The 21,704-nt window shown below is 43.6% G+C and overlaps 2 protein-coding genes across 3 annotated transcripts in view; one reads left to right on the forward strand and one right to left on the reverse strand.

Moving 5' to 3' along the window:
* NINJ1 (ninjurin 1) overlaps window positions 1-21,704 on the reverse strand; it is a 294,431-nt gene that overhangs the window by 103,039 nt on the left and 169,688 nt on the right. The gene's annotated exons all lie outside the window — the stretch shown is intronic.
* Window positions 1-21,704, forward strand: part of FGD3 (FYVE, RhoGEF and PH domain containing 3) — a 97,700-nt gene that overhangs the window by 26,325 nt on the left and 49,671 nt on the right. The window contains exon 1 of one of the 2 annotated variants that reach the window (XM_065845493.2): window positions 1,924-2,104. The exons of the other annotated variant lie outside the window; for it this stretch is intronic. The gene's annotated coding sequence lies outside the window, so the exon portion shown is untranslated. Of the gene's footprint in view, window positions 1-1,923; window positions 2,105-21,704 lie in introns of those variants that run through there. 2 annotated transcript variants of the gene reach the window in all.

A 21,704-nucleotide genomic window follows, 5' to 3' on the forward strand; every position in this document is an offset into this window, starting at 1 on the left:
CTTTGAGTGGAATTTGCTATTAGTGATTATAAAGACGTGACGGCGGGGCAGCTGTAGGAGCACAGGAAAGCACAGGAAACCTGCTCTGTGTAATCTGGGTGCCTTTTAATCAGCAACTAACTTTTATTGTGATGTCACCAAATTGGTGAGATTTGCATTTTATTTGTATTAGGCTTTTTGATTTGTCGTCTAGTAAAGAAGTGTTGAAATCCTGTTTAGCTGGGGGAGGAAAACAGGTCGAAATCTGTGGGTGAGGGTGTTTGCTCTCTGCAGGAAGATGGACTGCCTGCCCCTGGGGTTTCTCCACTGCTGTACTGGCAGTATGGCTTCCAGGGATGCTGTACGTATAAATGGAATATTACTTCATCTTCCTGCTCCGAGATGTTGTTGGGGAAAACATTTTTTCCTACTTTTTTTCTTCCTCTCTCAAGTGATGCTCTTGCACAAGCTGTATGTTGTCAACTCACACTAAGGTGGAAATGGCTGCAGTAAGAGGGTCAGAAAGGGACCCACCTTAAGATATTTCTCCTACCAGTTCTCCCCCGGCCCCACATGGGTGGTAGATCAGCCACCCTTTTTGGGGCACTGGGACCCCACTGGTGTCTCCTTTTTCCCCGCTGTGGGGCTGGGGGATGAGAGGGAGCTCCAGCTGCTGTGGGGCTGGCTGGAGCAACCGCCACCACCAGAGACACCTCCAACCGTGTGCCCAGCTGGCTTTTGTAGCGGTTCTCATGGTGTCTGTCCTTTTACATGGCCCACAAATCAGTGCCCTTCTCTCTTCTTGGCGTCACTTTTTAAACAAACCCACTGGAAATGATAAGTAAACATATGATGGAATTTGGAGCAAATCGCCTTTAGCTATCATGCTTGCAAACCCAAAAGGGTGTGTTGGGTAGTGTGAACTTCTCAGTGTCCTCTAAGGAGATGCTGAGGCTAGCATGGAGCTCTCTGTTTAATAATTACTGTTAAAAAATCTTTAGCAATTCCTGTGTGTTCAGACAGTGCATGAGGACTAAATCTAAATACATTAGTAATAGTTAATGGTGAGCTGATGTCTGTGGAAGTGGCTGTTGCTTTGTGGCAGATATTGGACAGTGAGTATCACGCTTCAGTCAGAAGCATTGCATTGCTGTCACTGTACCTAGCGGCTCTTGTATGGACACAAATTAAATTTGTATCAAATTTTATCAGTTTGATGAAGTTGTATTGGTCATCCTTGCTGGGATTTTGGTGCCAGGCTTCAGTCTACCATGGATTATTTTGGCTGACGTTTAATGGGAGCTCTGCCAATACCCGAAAGGGGGAGCGCAGTGCCGGCGTGAGTCAGGGTCTCGCCAGGGAGCAGCCGTAAAGCAGCGGTCATCATGCCAGCCCTGCTTTTGCTGTTCTCAGTTCTGCAAATGACACCAGAATCACTGAGGTGACCTTGTTCGTGCTGTGTGTGATAGTTGTCTGTTACTGAAATGCCACCCTGTGTTTTAATGATAAGCTGATGCTCCCTCATTGAGCCTTCCTGAAACCAGTCATCCTTGCTACAGCCTCAGCTCTGCAACAGGTTCATCCTTGTCAACCGATTTTTAGTTGCAATTGAGCATTCATTCCATGCTGATTCCAATGCATAAATAAAGTTCCCGTTTTCTGTCTCCTCATTTGATGGCTCTTACACCACACTTGTTTCAAACAGCATCCCCCTTGTGTCTCAGAGGAGTTTCATGCTTTACGACTGTATGGCATTTGGTGAAAATGAAAGTGCAGGTAAAATTCTAGCGGTAGCAGAGCCCGTTCTCTCTCCCCTGGTGTCCGTCCCTCCTCCTGGCTCTACAGCATCTCCACCGAGCAGCAGTTGCCAGCAGCGCAGCCCCCTCCCCTTCCCACATTTATTGCCATGGTAACCCGGGGAAGGCATTCTGCAGCCTCAAAACTACTTTTGCTCTTTCATCATGCAAGCTGGCATTGTCAAGGGCTGAGTGTATCCCTACAGCTTTGAAAGAATAAATTAAAATTAAAAAAAGGCTGAATTTGGATGGGCAGCTGCTATTTGGGAGGCCTTACAGCAGGAAAGAACAGGCAACCTTCAAGTGACCTGGTGTCCGTACGTTGCTTAGTAAGGAAAAAACAATCTTGCTTCGTTAATTGATTAACTTGGAGGGTGGGGGTTATGGGAATGATCCTCTGTGCAGGGCTGGGAGGTGGGAAGGGGCAGATGGCGGGCGGGCTGTGCGGGAGAGCCGCGGGTAAGCGTGTGTGCTGGGAGCTGCTGCAAATCCTGGTTTCTCATGGAGTCTTTAATGTCCTTTCAGGTATCATTTCGAAAATGGTGTCTTAACAGATGCCTGCTCTTTGACTGTATTATGCATTTGCCTTTTATTGGTGTAGAAGTGGGGATGTTTAGCGGCATCTGGCAATGAGTGCTCTATGTGAGCAATTTAGAAGCTGGTAGTAAAGCGTTTGCTGTGTTTTGTGCCGTAATGAGCTGGATTGATTTTATGATCTCCACTGTACATGCTTCCTAAAATCTGTATTTATGCAGCATTTGCGTGTAGATGTTGAGAGGATTTTATTATATTTGAGCAGGCTAAGGCTATTTGATTGCTAAAAGAGTAGCATGTGGAACTGGTAGTACTTAGTAAAAGAAAATCAATTCCTTGCGAACAGTATCTGCAGACAGAGAAGAATGAAATGATGTTGTAAGTAATTATTTTTTAAGTACTTTGAAAGCAGAAACCTGTCTGATACAAGTGTGGTCAGAAGTGTTTCAGACAGTATACTCACCTCATATGGATTGGATAGATTGTTAAATTTTCTGCTATGTCTGTTTCCATGTTGTGTGAGTAGATGAATCACAGTGCAGTAATAGAATTGATGAAAATATTTCAGGGGTGCTGCCTGATTGAAGGATCAGATTAATGTTTGATTGTCTTCTGGCTAGCTGGCAGGATTTTTGTTTTTCATTCCTTGCATTAGTTGCTTGGGGAGGGATAAAAATGTAGCTTTCTTCTAAATGTGTCTGAAGTACATAATGGCTGTCAAGTCACCATGACAACATGGGGACCTGGATCAAATTTTCCCTCCACCCCTTTTCTGTTCTGTTGTTTTATAAATATTTGTTATTTATGCATTCTCTGAGATGTTTGAGGGAGTATCTTTCAGCTCCTGTTAGTACGGGCCTTTTAATGATATCCAGATCTTAAAGTAAATTATGTTTGCAGGGTTTTCTTTGATTAAGCACAGTCCAATGTATATAATTTGCCGTACAACTAAGGACATGAGCACCTGTGGCAGGAGTTGTGGGTTTTCCTTTCCCATGATTCTGGCATTGCAGCCCTGCAAACTTCTGCTGAGCTCTCGCGTGGTTCTGCGGCGTCCTGTGTCCTGGTGCCATTGCCATGTGCGATGTGGAGCCTGGGCACTTTTCTCGAAGTTGGGTACCAGCAAAGTTGGAAGAGTGTCTTCCTTCATGCATGGCTGGAGTTTGAGGAGGACAAGAAAAAAGTCTGATTGTGGTCAAGAAACAACCAGTTCTTCCACCCCTCTTTGCTGAGAGGTGCCGAATGCACCTCCCAGGGAGGAAGAGGCTGGAGGTTTTTCAAGATGTGGTGCCGGCTGTTCCTTCCCTTGCGCTGACACTGACGATGCACTGCCCGGGGTGGAGGGAGGTGTGTGTTCAGTTCCCCTCTGGGTCTGAGGCACTAAAATTTCACCACTCGCAGACTTTTCCAGCCTGGGAAGGGTTAGACGGTGCAGGCTGCCGTGCACAAGGGCCAAGAGGCGCCATGGTGGAGGTGTGAGAGCCTTTGGACCCGGCCTCCACTCCCACAGCCACCTGTGTGGAGTTGGACAGGCGCTTACTTTGTGCTCAGTGTTTTGGGGCGACACGGCTCGGGGAATCTTGTAGGTGAGTATTTAGTTTGGGGAGCAGACACCTCATGGGAGATCTCTCCCTAGTGCCGCCTTCGCCTCCTCTCGGCAGCGCTTGTGGGATGGGAGGGAAAGCGTTGGTTTCACACTCGTAATGGCAACCTGTGTAATTTATAGTGAATTTAGTGGAATAACAAGTAGTAGTAGATGTTCTGTGAAGGTGACGTTTCAATGTCAGTTAAATATTTCTAAGTTATCATCACGCTTCTTGACAGAAAAAAACACTCTAATTTGGGTAAATGGAAGTAAAAATCATTGCAGTTTTCACTTGTACCTATGTAAACCTAGAAAATATAGTATCTGTGATGTCTTCTCAGAACATACGCATCTACTTGCTCTTGTGGCAGAGTGCTGAGCGTGTTTCAGTATTGAGGCAACTGAAAAGCAGATACAACATGCCAGTGGCTTTTGGCTTGATCTTACTACCTACCCTACATGCTTGACATGAGAAAATGAAGAACCAAATGGTTTCCTCTGCTCACATCCACCTGATGTTTTTCTTGCTGCCACATGAATAATATAATGACTTTTTTTAATCTGGAAAAGTGTTGTGTTCTGTCTAATGCTGGGGTTGAAGTTCCAAGTAATTTTGAACAGGAGTTATGTAGAGCTGGGTAGGATTGTGTCCTTTGAAGAACCGCATGTCTACGTGACACAGCCTATTTCCCCTTCTCCTTGCTGTTACCTGATGTTATCGTTTCAAATATAGCAACTGTGCAGAAAACCCAGTCCTCTGGAAATTCATCTCAAGTATCTGAGAAGAGATTTCATTTGAGCCAGAGGCTCAAAACAAGGAGATAAAACAGTGATGAGAACAACAAGTAAGAGCAGGAGTCTGATGGAGTCAGGTTATGCAGACTTTTGTGGTTACAGACCTTGCTTTCAAGATCCTTAGATGCTAGAGGCAAAAACTTGAAAAGACATGAATTTAGGAGTAGTTAAAAAACAAAACAAACCTAACCCAAACCAACTGCCAACAACAAACCAAAACTTTCTTATTCCCAAGGTCTGAGCCAAGCTTGGTGCTCTCAGGAAATCCAAATGAAAAGAAATCCCTGTATGTCCTGGTTTTGTTAAAAAACAAGTTTCTCTTTTAGTGAATTAGCCTGTCAGCTGAAGCTTCATATTAGCTGCATTTTCCTGGAGAACCAGATACATGTGTTGGTAAACATAGCAATGGAATGTGAAGTTATTGATAAGGACAGATTGACATCTCACAAGAGGGCCAATGAGAAACAGGTGACCAAGAAACTGACCAATTGTGTATAACTTTCCATTCACGTGAATACCTCATATAAAAGTGGGAGGTCACGAGGACCTCGTCCCTTTTTTCCCTTTTCCTTATGGCCGACATTCGGAGAGGACCTTGCGAGTTGTCCCTGTGAACCGAGGCCCCGTGACAGACTGAATCCAGCTCCGGCTGGCTGCAGAGTCCAGTCCAGGGCTTTGGGTGCTGGTTCTGCAGTTGCAGAGACTTTGAAGATTAGTTTTGCATATTTCGTATTATTTTCTCTATTCTTATCAGTAGCATTAGTAAAACATTTTTAATGTTTCCAACTCTCTTCTCTCCATCCTTCTTTCCCTCCCGATCGCCTGTCCTGAGTGGGAAACGGGGAGAGGGAGGAGTAGAAGGGGGAGGTGGGGGGGAAGAGGAGGTTAACAGTACATCTGCCAGGGTTTTATTGTCACCCCGCAATCTAAACCCTCGACACTGTAGATATATGAGGATCCTATGGGGAAAGGACAGATTAGCAATGAAGGTGGCATTACAGCATTTTTGGTACTTAAGTGCCCTGGAGATTTAAATTTTGCTTTTTACTCCATCTGATGGTAGCAGTAGCACTTTAAGAGCTCACTGACACTCACCTGTGATCAAGGCTTTGTTTTTTTCCTAGTATCATACTCATTTGCAGGACTTTTTTAAGAAGAGCCTGGCACTAGGTTGCTGTGTAATTTTCTTCTCAGTGTTTCCCAGTACATGGGGTGTGTTGAGGTGTGGGCTGCAATGGAGAACTGCATCCAAGGTCCAAAAATTCTTTCCAACTTATAGGGTCCCTCCTTCTGACCCCTCTGAGTAAATGAAAAATTCAACATAGTGGATATATTCACAATTCATTGTTAAAATTGAATCCTGTATTTATAGAGCTATTGTTCTTTGCCGCCCCACCCCCCAAAAAAAAAGTGTCTGCATTTGCAAGTTCCATGAGGAAACCAAAATGGAGCTGTTTTACTTAAGCATGGGATCAGTTGAAGTTTTGTTTCCCCTATAAATGCAGATGTGGCATTAAAACACCCTTTCTACAAAAATGATAGAGGTCTGGAAAAAACGCTTCACTGAAAAAGCTAAAGGTCTCAACAACTTTAGTTATCAAAGACAATGGGTTTTAACTTGGGTTAAATGTATTGAATGCCACGGTCTGAGAAGACAGGAAGATGGAACTCTTATAATTTTGCTTGTAAAGGCAACTTTATTTTTAAGAAGAACAAGTATCAATTTTTGGATGCTTCTTTCAATACTACCAATTCCCACTGAAAGTATTTCATTGAAGAACAAGACGTTTCTGTGTTTTTTACCATTAGAAAACATCATTGAGACCTGGTGCTGCTTCTTCCTGGCCAGCGGAGTCACTGCAAAGTATCCTGTTCCCGGGGTTCCGCAGATGTGGGACCCGTCCTGGGGGCTGTTGGTGGTTGTACCGTGGGGAGGTGTCTCCACCTGACAAAAACTTTCTGACTAAGAAGAATATAGTGTCTGTGGCTGAGAGAACAGGACAGGAGGACTCCTTCAGTTGGAGAAGGTTAAGTGTAGTATAAAACTGCACCATGAGTCCCACCATCTGTATCTTGCACCCGTGTTAAATTCTGTCCTTTAGCGCAGGGTTTACCATTTCCTTCTGCTGTTGAGTGGTTGGTCTGGTTTGTTAAAATGTCCTTCTGTGGAAATAGGAGGGGCCCTTAAAGAGTTAAATGCACAGAAGTTCTAATCAGTGAATATTTAGGTCACGGAGGAATGAGACTGGAGAAAGACTGAACATTACTGACAGCTGGTGATTTTTAAGTGGTGATAGAGAGACTGCAGAATATCTTCTATCTAGTATTAACCCTGGAGTTTGAGTTTCTAGTGGTACTTTCTGTTGTGCTTGTGTACTTAGTTGCAATCCTGTTGCATTGCAAGAGGCGAGATGTGCAATGAGTCTCTAGATGAGCTTTCTACAACCGTTACTTGTGTCTTTCATCATGTCCTACAGTCCTACTCAGAGCTGGCTTCCTAACAACAGTAGGCATTTTGAAAATTAAACACAGGTAATTTGTTGTCTTTTCTCAGGCAGTACTTACAAAATTCAATGTCTTTCTGACATTTCTCAAGTGTCAGAATAAACGTTTCTCAACCGCATGGGTAGTCCTGCCTTTGAAAATGGTGGGCAAGTGTTTGCATGGTGCATGTTATAATTGTAGTCTTGTGAGCAGCCCCCCTGAAATCCACGGGATTACTTATCCATCTGGCCGTGTCCACATTCAGGCTTGGAAAACCTTTAATTTCACATCCTCCCTAAGGTGTGCAAGGGCCAGGTCTGGTCCGTTGTGTCTTTCTGGCCGTGCTTGTGCAGCTGTAGGGAGCAGTTCTGCTCAGGGAGACGTTGGGCCAAGCACAGTCGTGCTAATATGGCCAGAAAAGAAGTTGGATTAGCACAGAAGGTATAATAGTGTTGTGAGATGGGCTGGGTGGCCGTGGTTTGGAGAAGAATCCACTGAATGAAGCTTACTGAAATGCTACATTAACAGGACTTCTTTTCTTTTATGATTAGTGTCCATATTTACACGAGAGAAGCAGGATGGGAATGAGTACGGGATGCTGAAACACTTGCTGCTCTAGCATAGAAGTGACTATGTTCTAAAAGAGCAAGAATCAGTTGTGGAAATAGGTTTATTTCACGCCTTTGGTCATTATGCTAGAATTTGTACATTGTCATTCAGTGAAAATGGCTCTTGTTTTTCTCTTTTGTTTATTTTTCTTATCCCCAGACTTGGTGTTTCTGGTTAGTTTCTTGCCGTTTTCAGGAGATTATCTGGACTTTGCAATGAATTGGGATTTTTGCTTTGCATTCTTGAGAATTGCTCCAACTACACTATTATCATCAACTTTAGTAGAGATATAAATGCTGAGTAATAATAATTTTGCTTGGCAATGATTTTTAGCCTGGGTAGATCAAGGCAGGGACGCTGCTGGTTAGATTCAATGGTGACATCTTTGCAATTGAGGGAGACAAAGCGTTCACAAAATTCAAATGCAGCTATATCTTGTGCTCTGAAAGAAACAGAGTTTTAGGAGAATACCTGTAACCTTCTTTTGAAAGATTGGTCTGTTCATATGGTTTCTACCATATGCATTTTCTGAGCAGCCATCTCTTGTGCCTGTTCTGAGCAGGATATTCTGATGGCAACATTTCATTTTTTTTCTATTATTATTTTTTAAAATAGTAGAAATAGAATCTACCAGTCTGGCCTGAAGTATTCAACTGACAGCTAGATTTCTGACCGATTCATCCTCATTTATTCCTGCACATGTCCCACGTTGTGCCCAAAGTACAGCAATTGGATGGATGTCTTTGTGCTAAGGTAGGGTGAGAGAAGACTAAGAGAATATTGCAAAACAGGGAAAATCCTGGGCATTTTTCTTTATCCACAAGTACTTGGAAACCCACTGAAGAGCTCTCACAAATAGTATATGAATCTGTTTATTAAATAATTGTAAAACGGGTTTGTTTCTAAGGCACTTAATTACATCTAGGGGGCCGTGCAAGCTTTCCAGGCTCCACGTTTGCTGCGGTTTGGAGCGCGAGCTCTCGGTTCCGCAGCGATGTGCTTTGGGTCCCAGTGCTGGCAGGCCAGGGGTGGGGAGAGAGTTGTCTTGACTTTAAAGAATAGAATTAATTGAAAAAGGTCAGAAGAAAAGTGTTTAAGGAAATGAAGCTGTACATATCAGGAGCCACCCACAGACACACTTTCTGCTTAAAGCGGTGGTGTCCAACATTGGTTTACCTGTTTGGCTCAGTTACTGAGTGGAGCAAATAGAGGAAAACCAGTATAATGTGCTGTCTTTGTTGACTTCAGCTTCACATGTATATCTATATATATATATATATATATAAAAAAATTACTACATAGTGTTGTCTCCATGGTGTTGCTTGTGGTTTAAGGAATTCTTCAGAATAACTGCTTGAGAGGCTGCAGTAAAGTGGCTCTTGTGTTTATGGCTCTAACCCCACAGTTCCATGGACAAAAGGTGCGAATTGTGAAGAGGTTACATCTACTGGTGGGAGAGTAATTTCTCTGGATGTGGATGGATCCATTGCGACGTATGAAATAGCTTCCAAGATACCGTAAATTATAATTGGGGGAAAAAATAGAAGTGTATTCAATACATGAAATGCAGCGGGTATGATCATCGATTTCTTTACGAAGCTTGCCATCGACACAAAGAGTATCGTAGACAGGACCTGCAGCAGCTGGCGTGTTACAGGCTGCAAAAGGCTTGATTGTGTTGGCCCAAAACTGGTTCCATGCCAGATCTGCTGAGTTTGTGGGTTTAAATTTCAACAAGGGAAGTCAAATCATTGGAAGAATTCAGATGTATGTCTTGGAGAGATGAGTTAAAAATACCTTTGCTTACTTGTAATAATAATGATAATATTGATTTGAGTGAATGGACTGATAGCCCTCTAAGGATACCAGATTTCGTATGGTTTCATTAAGCTCTGGCCAGTCCAACTTCCCTCATAATGAGTTTTCCACCTATATACTCACTGTTTCTCAACACAGCTATGCATATGTAGGCAATTGGGTTTTGCAAATCAGTGTTGTTTCATGCAATAATAAAATATTGCCTTCTTGTTTATCCTTCACTGATCACACCACTATTAATACTTTCTTTAGTGGTACAGATTACATTCCTTTCAAGCTTGGTAATTACATTGTCTTCGATGTGCAGTAAAATCTAAGCGGTTGTCCACCTGGTGAGGACTCTGTGCTGATGAACAGCTGCATTCTCTGGTACTCAAACTCGCTCCAGTTCATCTGTGAAGAACTGGATTTGGGATGTTAATTATCCACACAAATCAGCAATTGGATTGGAGCATTGTTAAGGACAAAGAGAAGAATAAATAGCTTCTGCAAAATATGGCATTGTGAATGGTACTGATACTATCTGCTATAATTTGTCTGTCTACCTCTGAAAGCACTGTGCAGAAAGATGAGCTTAGCTGTTTGAGATAATTACCCATAGTAAATATGAATAGTAGCCTATTTCTTCCTCGATATTCAAATACAAAAGAAAAATTCAGCATGTGCCTCTGTAAAAATAAACAAACAAACCCAAACTAATTAAAACTTGGCCTGGGGCTTGCAGTCCTTCTCAAAAGTGTCACTGGTTTCAGTATTTGCGTTCATGGTTTTGTGCTGTACAAAAAGTGTTGGCATGGTGGGAAATTGGTGCTCAGAACAGTGCTGAAGTCAACTGCATGTTGGAACAAGTTTGGGAGCTGATTGATGTCACACTGGGGAACGGTTCTGTATATACGTGTATGCACACACAGTATTTAAGCAACGGCAGTTAACCAAAATCAGAATTTTAACCTTTTAAGAATCTAAGAATGCAACCGTTTGCAATCATATTATGGCAGAACAGTGAGTTGCTATCAGCTCAGATCCTCGGTGGTTAACATGCGAGCTCTTAGCCTGCCCCAATTTTGAGACAGAATGTGTCAGTTTGAGGTTTCTTGTTCTCTGTGAACACACAGGCGATGATGGCAGGTGTTCTGAGGGGGCAGTAATTTGCTAAGCCACAGGAACCGGGGGTGCCAGGTGAATCCGAGTTACGCTGGTGCTGTGTCCCCCTGTCCAGAGTCAGCGTCAGGAATTTCTTCTCATTGCTTGCCGACTTCTGGACGCTTCTTGCCATCTTTGATGTGGTGTTGGGTGGAATATGGATTTGTACCTAATGGAAATGGAAAGAAAAATTCTCTTTACTGCTCAATAGCTGGTACCACACTGGGGTGACTGCATCTCTGACAAATAGTGCAAAGTACCACCCATAGGCAAATAAAACTACTGATTCCTACAGCCATCCTGCAAGGGAAAATAAAGGCCGTCAAGGAAGGTTAAATAGGTGCAGAGTATTTTATGTTTTTGACGTTTCTTCCCCACTCGTACCCCTCAGTTATAGTTTGACCTTAACTCTCCTCAATTTGGTACCCTCTTATAACACACAGTGATTACCATTTGGCATCGTGACTGTCATTGCAAGGTCTGAGTGTTTCCAATGCATCATCTGCCTATTCCAGAGAATTCCCAACTTTGTGGTCTCCTTCCTTCATCAAACAAGGAAAGATCAGACCTGGGGGAAAAAAATCTGACCTTCAATTCAAGCTAGGAAAGATTCCAGACCTCTTGACTGCACATTCTCCCTGTCACCTCTATTGACCCCTTTCTAGTCTTTCATCTGTCCATAAAACATCATCAAACATCATTTGTCTGTAACCCGTTCTAAGGAACTGATACAATTGTGATGATAAAAATCAATTATACTTTCTTTCACTGTCAACGATTGTAAGAGCTCAGAATTATACATTAATTGCAAGAGTCATACATTATCTGAAATACTATGTTTTTACTGTTTTTCTTCTACAAGAGAATTCATTTTTCTTAATAGCCTCTAAATTTCTGTAATCACTTGTATTTTTAAATCCCTCCATTCTTTCCAGCCATCCTTTCTCCTTAATAATGCAACATTGCCAACATGCATACATTGTGTGCATTCAGTATTCATCAATAAAATAATGATGCAGAAATGTCATGAAAACCAGTAATTATTGAAACAGTGACTACCATCTAGTAAATGCTATTTTGTGTAATATAATTTTAAAGACAAATGTTCAGATATATCCTGTGCAAGTAACATGGCTTATAATGATCCTTATTAGCTATGCTTTTCTATTTGAAAATGCTAGTTGCCAGTTACATTTTGTGTAAGGAAAGACCAAACTCTTTCTTAGTTTATTTCAGGATTGAAAACTATCACATGAAGAAGATAATGTGTATACCATTTTCAAGGTGTTAATTCGGATGCATCTTTTTGTGTCAGTGATCTGATTTTGAAATTGTTACCTGTTTATGTTCATCTTGAGCTTCAGATTTCTTCAAAATTTCTTTAAAATCACTACTGACAGAGTTGTAATGCATTTTTGAGATGAAATATGATATGTTTTTTTCTTTAGAATGAAGATTTAGCAGCCAGTCACAAGGCTTTTATTGTTTGTGATTTATAACTGCTGTCCCTAATAATCACCTGGGTGCTTACAAAATGCCCTTGTTTTCACATCTTGTAGTTACTGATTTGATGAAAGTGCAATTATAGGTAACAGGAGAGATGAAATGGTTGCTACAGATACAATAAATTAATGGGAGTTTTACTGGGAAAAGTAATAATAGTTCATTTTACTGCAGCTTTTTGTGTGTACTCCATGTTACAGGCCTTCGAGCTGGTGTTTCTTTGGAGCTTGCCAGGCTGAAATAAATCTAAAGGTTGCTTTATACTGTGCTGTGTACTATACTCTCTGCAATCCAAAATACTGGTTCAGTGGTTTTCAGCCTCTTCCAGTTTCTTTATCTGTGCATTATTTCCATGGAATACCTTTAACCTTTCCAGGTTGTTTTTGTTGCTCTCACTGCAGCCCTTGGAGGCTGTGGATCCGGGAGTGAAGGAGCATTGATCTAGGCTGAGGAGATGTTAGTGCAAGGGAAATAGTGCTTTGCTCTTGGTTCCTCCATCTGCAAAGTACCCAATACGCTTGTGCATCCCCTTGGAGCTGGAAGCGATGTGGAGTTTGACATGGGGAGCACCCGCTGTGAAGCACCTGCTGTGAAGCACCTGTGGGGTGACCCGGCAGGCTCGGTCCTACTGCGTGGGTCTGTGCTGGAAGCGGCGTGCAGGGCCTGGGGGTGCAGGGGTGGTGGGGAGGTCAGTGTTTTCTGCTGGAGAGAGTCCAGCGCAGCCATGAAGATGCCGAAGGGAGTGGAGCATCTCCCGTGTGAGGAAAGTCTGAGGGAGCTGGGGCTCTGGAGCTGGAGAAGAGGAGACTGAGGGGTGACCTCATTCATGGGGATCAATATGGAAAGGGTGAGCGTCAGGAGGATGGAGCCAGGCCCCTCTCAGTGACAACCAGTGACAGGACAAGGGGCAATGGGTTCAAACTGAAACACAGGAGGTTCCACTTAAATATGAGAAGAAACTTCATCCCAGCAAGAGTACCAGAGCCTGGCCCAGGCTGCCCAGGGAGGTTGTGGAGTCTCCTTCTCTGCAGACACTCAAACCCGCCTGGACACCTTCCTGTGTAACCTCATCTGGGTGTTCCTGCTCCGGCGGGGAGATTGCACTGGATGAGCTTTCCAGGTCCCTTCCAACCCCTGACGTTCTGGGATTCTAGTTAGCTGACAAACCAGGGCAGTGTAGTGTGGATCTCTGGATCTCCACAAAGTGGTACGTGGGTGCTCAGAGCTGCAGCACTGTGGGGCTCCCGCTTTGTGACTGCAGTGCCTGTGTGGGGTTGCTTGGGCAGCGGTGCAGGCCTGAGGAACCGGCACACAGCTGAGCATGCTTTTGCTTTTAGCTTCTCTGTGCTGTACAGGCTTTTAAAGGCTTCTCTAAGCCGTGGTGACAGTTGTGGCCTGGTGTGCTGCTCGATTTTCCAGTATGCAGCAGAGGGTGCCATGGTGACCCCTGCGCTCCCTGCCAGTTCCTACCTATGTTCAGCGTCATCAGACAGAAATAAACTGTTTTCTTCTGACCCCTTTTCTCAAGAAAGTGCCTCTTTATTGAGAAAGAACAATTTACATTGTTCTTTCATTATGTTTTTATTAAATAGGGGAAAAAATATTTTATTATTATAGATGTCGTACGTGTGTCACGTGTGTGTCCGTCCTTGGAGACAGTCGAACCGCGTCCTGAGCAACCTGCTCCTGTGACTCGACCGTCTCCAGAAGCCCCTTCCAGCCCCAGAGGCTCTGCAGCTGGGTCATTGTCTGCAGGGGCAGAAAACCTCAAGGAGAGAGTTACCAAGCAGCACTAAGAGCTGAAATATGTTCTCCTTTAATGATTATTGTGAGCTACTGGACATACACCATTGTGAAGTTGTTCTGTGTCTTACAGTGTGAAGCTCTGCTACCAAAATAGTGTATCCATGTAAAAATACTCATTATGCTTTTTGATAATGAAGTGAATTTTCTTAACTTCTGCAGTATGGAGTGACAACACATTGCGATAACACAGAAAAGCTAGTCCTCTCCTGCAAAGGTCAGTTCCATAGCAAAAAATCTGAGGTCACTCTTACCTACTTTTATTTAGTACCTAAATAGACTTTTAAATGAGCAGAGGCTAATTATTGGTTTACTGAAACTAATAAAGCAATTCCAGATTGAAAAAGAAAGCCGATTGGTTGGGACACCATTGGAGATGCATTATATTCTCATTAAATCTTAAGCGTAGGATGATTTTTACTCTCCTTATTGGCTAAATGAGAGTTTACTCGTAATATGTGCCATTAAGAAGACTGACAAGCACATCAGCTGAGCAGTGTGAGAGTCTTGCACCGTGCTTTTGTCATTAGCAAAAAAATTTAATAAGCTTCTAGCAAAAGGAGAAATGAAGCCTTTTTTATGACGCAGTTTTAAATGAAGACTAGAATCTTGCTTATGGGGACTACAGTCTGGCTGTTTCTCACCTGTGTTGGAACAGTCTTTTAAATTCCCTGTAAGGGGGGCAGTGTAATGCTTTCCTTTTTTTTCCCCCCTCTATTCTCACCATATAAATGATTCTGGAATTGCAGGTCTGCTGTCTTCCTCTTTGTTCTTGGGAGAGAATCCTCAAGACAGTCACCCAGATGCAGGTCATCTGAAAAGAACAAATTGAAACAGCTTTGGCTGGGATAATTCGTTTGTCTCTTAACAGATACAAAGTCTCTTTAGGGTTTTGCAATAATGGATTGCTCTTGTGTTACGATTCCTGTGTTAAAGCAGGACAGATGTGAAGGCCCAGGAGTGTTATTAGGTTGAAATATGTTCTTTGATTTGCATAATCAGTGTAATTATAAATCGAGACTCTTTCATCATAATGGAAAAACCTGTTACCTGTCAAGAGAAAAAGGGGGGGAAAAAGGAGCTCTGTGCTCATCTAAGAGGAAGGTCTCAAAAGGCTGAATACCAGTGCTTGTCTGCATCCCTTCATTGGTCCAGCGTGTGCATCTTCTCAGAGGATCAGGCCAGTGCAGGCATCTGGTGTCCTGAGGGCTCTGAGATTGTCAGATAGACAATATCATAGCTTTAACTTAGGAAATCTGTGGTGAAAATGCATTTGTAGTTGCCGCTCCATATAGCGCTTTGCACTCGGTGGCTGAACGGCTGGTGCGTGAGGAGCCCGTGCACTGTGAGCAGAGACATTGCTGTGTGGGGTGTTCCCTCCTGGGGCACCCGGGTGGGTGTCCTTGTGTTGTGCAAGAAACACCCAGGCTAAATCTGGAGACCTGAGCTAAACTGAGTGAAAAAGCAGAACAAAACAGGATGAGAAGGCAGTTTGCACTGTGCAGTGGAGGAGGGTGGTTGAGGCTGCTGCCCCCTCTTATCATCTCATAGGATGAGAAGTATGATGGTAAACACCACTAAGTTTTTTTGTAAAAAAAAATTGGGAATAAATTAGGGAGAAGGGGGCATTATCTTCCATCATCAATGAATCTTTTTGCAAAGGAGAGAAACAAAGCAAAACATGGGTTTATGGATTAATGAGTTCTAGGTTTCATTATAATTGTAATGAAATATACGAATGAAAATCAAGTTCTCCCTTCTTCTTCTAAATTAGGCACCTGTGACAACTCAAGCTGGAGTTTTGGTATCTAGACCTTGCCTACTGTGGGAATTAAGTCTGAAATCTAGCACTGAAGTTGAACAAGTTGCTTTGTACTTGTCAATGGGGAGATCGAGTGCACCCACCGCACTACTTCAGAATGCTAAAGTAAGACAGGACTTGTATGCACCAAAGGGATGAGTCTGGGTTCTGTTCTCTTCTCACCTTTTCTGGTGTGTGATAGAGGACCATGGTTTGACATCCCTGAGTGCCCGATGTCCTGATGTTGGGCTCGCAGTGTCTGTCCCAGGCTGCTGCTCCTTTACCTTGTCTGTCTTTATGCCGCAATCTTTATGTGTCATTTAACCTGCCTTCCTTACTAGATGGAAAAGTCTCAGTTGTGGTGGGTTCTTGTTTCAGTTTGTGTGGTGGGGGGAGTATTTTTGTTTGTTTTGGTTTGGGTTTTTTCAGTTTTTTTTTTCCTTCTACCTTTGATCTTAGTGTCAGAGAAAGTCACCGTCATTATTTTAGCCTAGAGTTATTAAGGTATGACAATTGGAGGGAAAAGTCAGCTAAATGCTTCTTCCAGAAGAATGAGGTTTTCGTAGCCTGTTTTACTTTGTTAAATTCATAACTCTGCCTTCCAGTTATGGAGATTTGATGTTAATATCCCCCAATATTTACTCTCTGTCTGCCTATATGAGAAGTAGACTTAGTGCTTAGTTTTGAGAAAACTATAGCTAAACTCAAGATTTGACTTACCTGTGAATAGTCTCCACCACTAGAGAGTTTAAACCCTTTTTAAAAAATTGAAAATCTGTTTCCTTCCATGAATGTCCCTTGAGGCTTGAAATTATATTGCCCAAGTTAAGGACCAGATCTGGTAAATTGTGTCCAGATCCTGAGATGTGATAGAAACGCTGTTGCACTGCAAAGGTGGGGATCTGGGTGGGGGAAAGCTGAGGGCAGCCTCATGTTCTCCAAAGGGGGACAGAATATAAGCCAAGCAAGAAAGAATTACTTTGGCACAGCTTTGTCACAAAATAGCAGGAAAGAACTTGAGAGTTGCCACTTGGGTAACACAGAAACATGTATTTTATCATTGGCATCATTGACTGTTGTTGTTATCATAGCGCAGATAGCAGCGTTACGGATGCAGGGACAGAAATCAGAGCTAGAAATTAAAATATATGAATCAAGCAACAAGAGAGAGCACACATGACTACTTAAAGCTCAACAACAACAACAAAAAATCCAGCAGCCCCCACTTAAACTCCAGCAGAGTTTAAATTAAATTAATCTCAAAGTTTATTAGCCAGGAGATAATTAGGTGTGGAGTTTTCCCGTGCCCGGTCCCCGCAGTGTCCCCATGGGGAGGGGTCAGTGCCACCCTGACATCTGGGTCCTCCGTCTCCATGTGGTATTAACCAAGAGTTCCCATCGGTTTAAAAGACAACAGCTTTCTCTCTTTCGTGTTGCTAATAACCTCAGGAGGTGAAGGTAAGAGACTGCTGACTGGTACCGCATCCTGTTTCGTACAGGAAAAGAAAATATTTCTGGTTTGGGGCTCTAATCTTAGTCCTGATGGAGAACGTATTATGTGTTGCTTTACTTGGGTTTCTTTTTCATTTTCCTTTTGAAGCGAGTGTGTTTTTATTCTGTTCCCAGTGTGGTTTTTCTGGTCACCGCTGCTGCTTCTACAGCCCCTTGCGATCACCAGGGCTGGGAGCTGCTTCTTCCTCCCTTTCAGCTGCTGTTTTTTTCCCTTTACCTCATTTTTGGTGAGAATTGGCTACACAATCTGCTATAATAATAATAAAAGAAGAAATAGAACTTTTTTTTTGCTAGCGAAAAATGACCGTGCATACAGTTAATTCTAGATTCTGCCTTTTTGTCCTGGAAAGTAATTTAAATTTTGTCTGTTGATGGCAAGTTGAGTTGATCCTGTATCACACCTCAGCAGATATTGTCATTGCCACCTTGGTGGGACTGTGGAATATCTGCAGGGTGCTTTAGGAGTCCTTGCTTTGTGTTGCCTATGGCAGCTGTGGCATTCGGAGCAATGTAAAAAGCCTAAAACTAGAAGTGAGTGCCAGCTTGTTTTTTGTGGTTTATTTTTTCCTTGCCCTGGTGTGAGGTTGTGTGTAATGACTTTCTAGCAGCAGGATTTCTGAGACATGTTTCTGCCTTTTTGTTTACCTTGTCACATAATAAATATGAAGATCTCAGCAGGAATTTGGTTTACACACCTATGTTGAATAGAACTGTAATACAGAATTAGAAGTGAAGCTCCTCGTTTCTGTCACTCCACTTCTTCTGGCTGTTGTACATTATAAAAATGAATATATATTATCTACCTATGTTATTCAATATATTCATCAACGATTTGGACAGGAGGTTCCACTTAAATATGAGAAGAAACTTCTTCCTGGTGAGGGTGGCAGAGCCTGGCCCAGGCTGCCCAGGGAGGTTGTGGAGTCTCCTTCTCTGCAGACATTCAAACCTGCCTGGACACCTTCCTGTGTAACCTCAGCTGGGTGTTCCTGCTCCAGTGGGGGGACTGGACTGGATGAGCTTTCCAGATCCCTTCCAGTCCCTGACATTCTGGGATTCTGTGATACCTACATATAAATGTAGAGCAAGCAAACACTTAAGAATCACTTCTATAGCCAGTGAGGACTGCGCTATATAGAAAATGGGGACTGTGCCCTGTGCAGGCAGCGCTGGGTGTGCTTCAGTGTTGTGAGGAAAGGACTGATGGAGGTCTGTTGAAAAGCTAATTCTTTAAATGAAATTAAATCAGATTAAGAGAATCATGCTGCTTTAAAGCAGTTGTGGCGTCATCCCTGGTTGCTGCTCAAGGGTGAAGTGTCCCAGAGGCAGTGGAGGGTTTGGGTGGCATTGCACAGGAGTAGGCCCTGGTCTAGACAGGGCGATAAAAACAAGATCGTAATGAGAAATATGGAGACTGCACTGAAAGGAGCGTGTAAAAACAAAGAAGCACTAGAAAGAGTTATAAATCAACGAGATCTCAGCCCTTATAAGGACAGTAGTGAAATAGTCAGTGGTCAGACAAATATCCTCAATTCCAACGCAAGCTGTGTAGCTCCTTCCATTTGTGGGTCTGTGGCACGGCCGTGCTTGGGCAGCTCCCGGCCCTTGTCACCAGTTTTGAGAAGAACAGAAAAAGTCAGAGCTGAAAACTGATTTCTCAAGAATGTATCTGTTGTAATTCAGATGACAAGAGGCGTAAGGTGTGTGCCAGTGCCAGCAAAGCGTGGCTTTGGATTATCTGGATTAGTGTTCAGGTACTTACTTTAAAAGAATCTGATGAGGTTAATGTTGGGAGATCTTGATGCAGGTTTATGGAACATACTATGACAGTGATGTTCAATAGACACCCTCAGGACACTATAGAAATGCCTGTTAAAGGAAGCATCCTCACCTAAGGCATTTAGAAGTAGTCAGAAGAGGATGAAAGTACACCAAATCCCAAATCCTAGCACCACAAGTCCAGGGAAGCTACTCATCCTTCTCATGCTTTTTATGTGCAGATTTGTTTATTTTAGCCATTTGGTTCTTTCTGTTAAAAATCCTCCGTTTGTTTTTGTTTGTTTGTTTTTTGTTTTGATGTTTTGTTTGTTTGTGTCTTTTTCTGGATGTATTTCTGTGTTGTTTTGTGTTAAACTGAATTTGCCAAATTTCTCGCAGCCCTCCTCAGACTCAGTGGTTTGGCATGGGTTGCAGGCTTTGTGTTTTTCTCACAAGGACACAAACCAGCAGCCCTTCTGTGGCTCCCTGGGGACGGCGCTTGCTCTGAAATGAAGCGTTTCATTCAAAAAATTGTACATTTTGTTTCCTCCTTTATATCCTCCCATGGTAGGATTCTGCCTGGACAGCAGATGGAGGAGGATAAGGAGTGTTGAAAATTTTCAGGACTTTTGAGGGAAATCTTTTAACCAGCTCCATCCCATGCCTGCTGAATTGCATTTACTGTCATTCTGAGGGCTGTTTCGTGGCAGACTTAGCGCCTTTACTTTCAGAAAGCTCTTTAGACATCCCAATCCAACCCTTTGGGGAAGACCAGGTGTGGTTGCACTATGGCCTGTCCTTTCCCTGAGGAGCTGGGAAGCAGCCTGAGAGTTTGAGTGCTGAGAACTGGGATTTCTTTGGTTTCCATGCCATGTCTTTGCTGTTACTGACCATTCATGCATTAACATTGAGCTGTATCTGAGCAGAAAGCAAATAAGAGAAAATATGGAAGTCTCTGCTCAAACACAACACACATCTCACAGAATCACAGGATTTCAGGGATCAGAAGGGACCTGGAAAGCTCATCCAGTCCAATCCCCCCGCCGGAGCAGGAACACCCAGATGAGGTTACAGAATTGCAGTCCATGCCAGGTTCTTGCTTGCTTTCGCACATAATGCTTTCTTGATTATATCTGTTTCTGAAAGCTTATGGTGATAACTTTGCTGTCACTCTTTTAACTGAAGGTGGCATTTTTGAATGGCAGAAAAACAGATGTTGTGTGAAGTTACCATTGTCAGTGTCACTGAAGTGGGTTTGATAGAAGCGTGTGTGTGCAGCCCTGGCGCACACGGCTTTACCCCCTGCTAGGGACTCTGATGGCCATGGGCAGGGCGATGGGTTTGAGGAAAATGCTGGAGTTAATGAAGTGGCATAAGAGGGAGGAGAAGGGGACGCTCTGCTCAGCGGGACAGGGCAGCCTTGGGGAGGTCAGGGAACACATGGCTGCGGAGCCGCTGTCCTGGGCTGCTTGCAGGATGGGCTTGGTGCTGGGTAACTGCCTGTAACACGAGGATGATGTGCCGTGACTAATGCTGACACTGTGAGATGAATTTCACTGCAGTGCGTGGCACTGGGTTTTGCTACAGCATAGTGTGTGCTGGAGCTTCTTTAAAGGTGTTCTTACCCAGCTGTGTCTGCAACACAGCCTGAGCATGAAGGACAGACTATTTTACCACTTGCCAGAATTCTGCTGACATAAGGAAGATGTAATCAGCACCTTTTAATTTCTGTCAGAGTTCCTCTTACGAGGTTTTTTTTTCTTTTTTCAGATACATACATTAGCTCTGCCCTTGAAACCCTTTGCTTTGTAGGAGGAGATTTCTGCCATAAGAGGAGCTCTCTCCTTGAAAAGCTTTGACTAAGGAGGAGGGGATGAAGAGAGCAAGAACTTCCCTGTCAGTGAGAGTATTAGAGAATGCCTGATGAATGGTTCAGCTGGAAATGCAGGGATGCTTGAACTGGGCAGAACCAAGCCTGTTAGCAGAGGTTAGAGGTACAGGGCACTGCTCAGTTTGTAGCCAAACTCTGGGAAGAACTGATTTCACAGAATGTCAGGGATTGGAAGGGACCTGGAAAGCTCATCCAGTCCAATCCCCCCACCAGAGCAGGAACACCCAGCTGAGGTTCCACAGGAAGGTGTCCAGGCGGGTTTGAATGTCTGCAGAGAAGGAGACTCCACAACCTCCCTGGGCAGCCTGGGCCAGGCTCTGGCACCTTCACAAGGAAGAAGTTTCTCCTCATATTTGCGTGGAACCTCCTGTGTTCCAGTTTGCACCCATTGCCCCTTGTCCTATCACTGGCTCCGTCACTAACCCATGACCCTAAGAACCTCATCTAAATGGCTTTTAAACGCCTCCAGGGATGGTGACTCCACCACTGCCCTGGGCAGCGAGTTCCAAAGTCATGTCCATCATTCTGGGTGGATGTGGACACCCCCAGTGGTTATTAATTCCCCGTGAAAGCGAAACTTCTGCAGTAGGCGTTGGTTATCAGTGCCTTTGCAGTGTGTCCAGTCTGTAGAGCCTTTTACTGTCAGTCCAGGTTTTGTCACCCCTTGTCCTCCCTGGCTGGGGGTGCGGGAGC

The sequence above is a fragment of the Patagioenas fasciata genome, chromosome 10, assembly GCF_037038585.1.
Source record: "Patagioenas fasciata isolate bPatFas1 chromosome 10, bPatFas1.hap1, whole genome shotgun sequence".
In the NCBI taxonomy this organism is placed as follows: Eukaryota; Metazoa; Chordata; class Aves; order Columbiformes; family Columbidae; genus Patagioenas; species Patagioenas fasciata.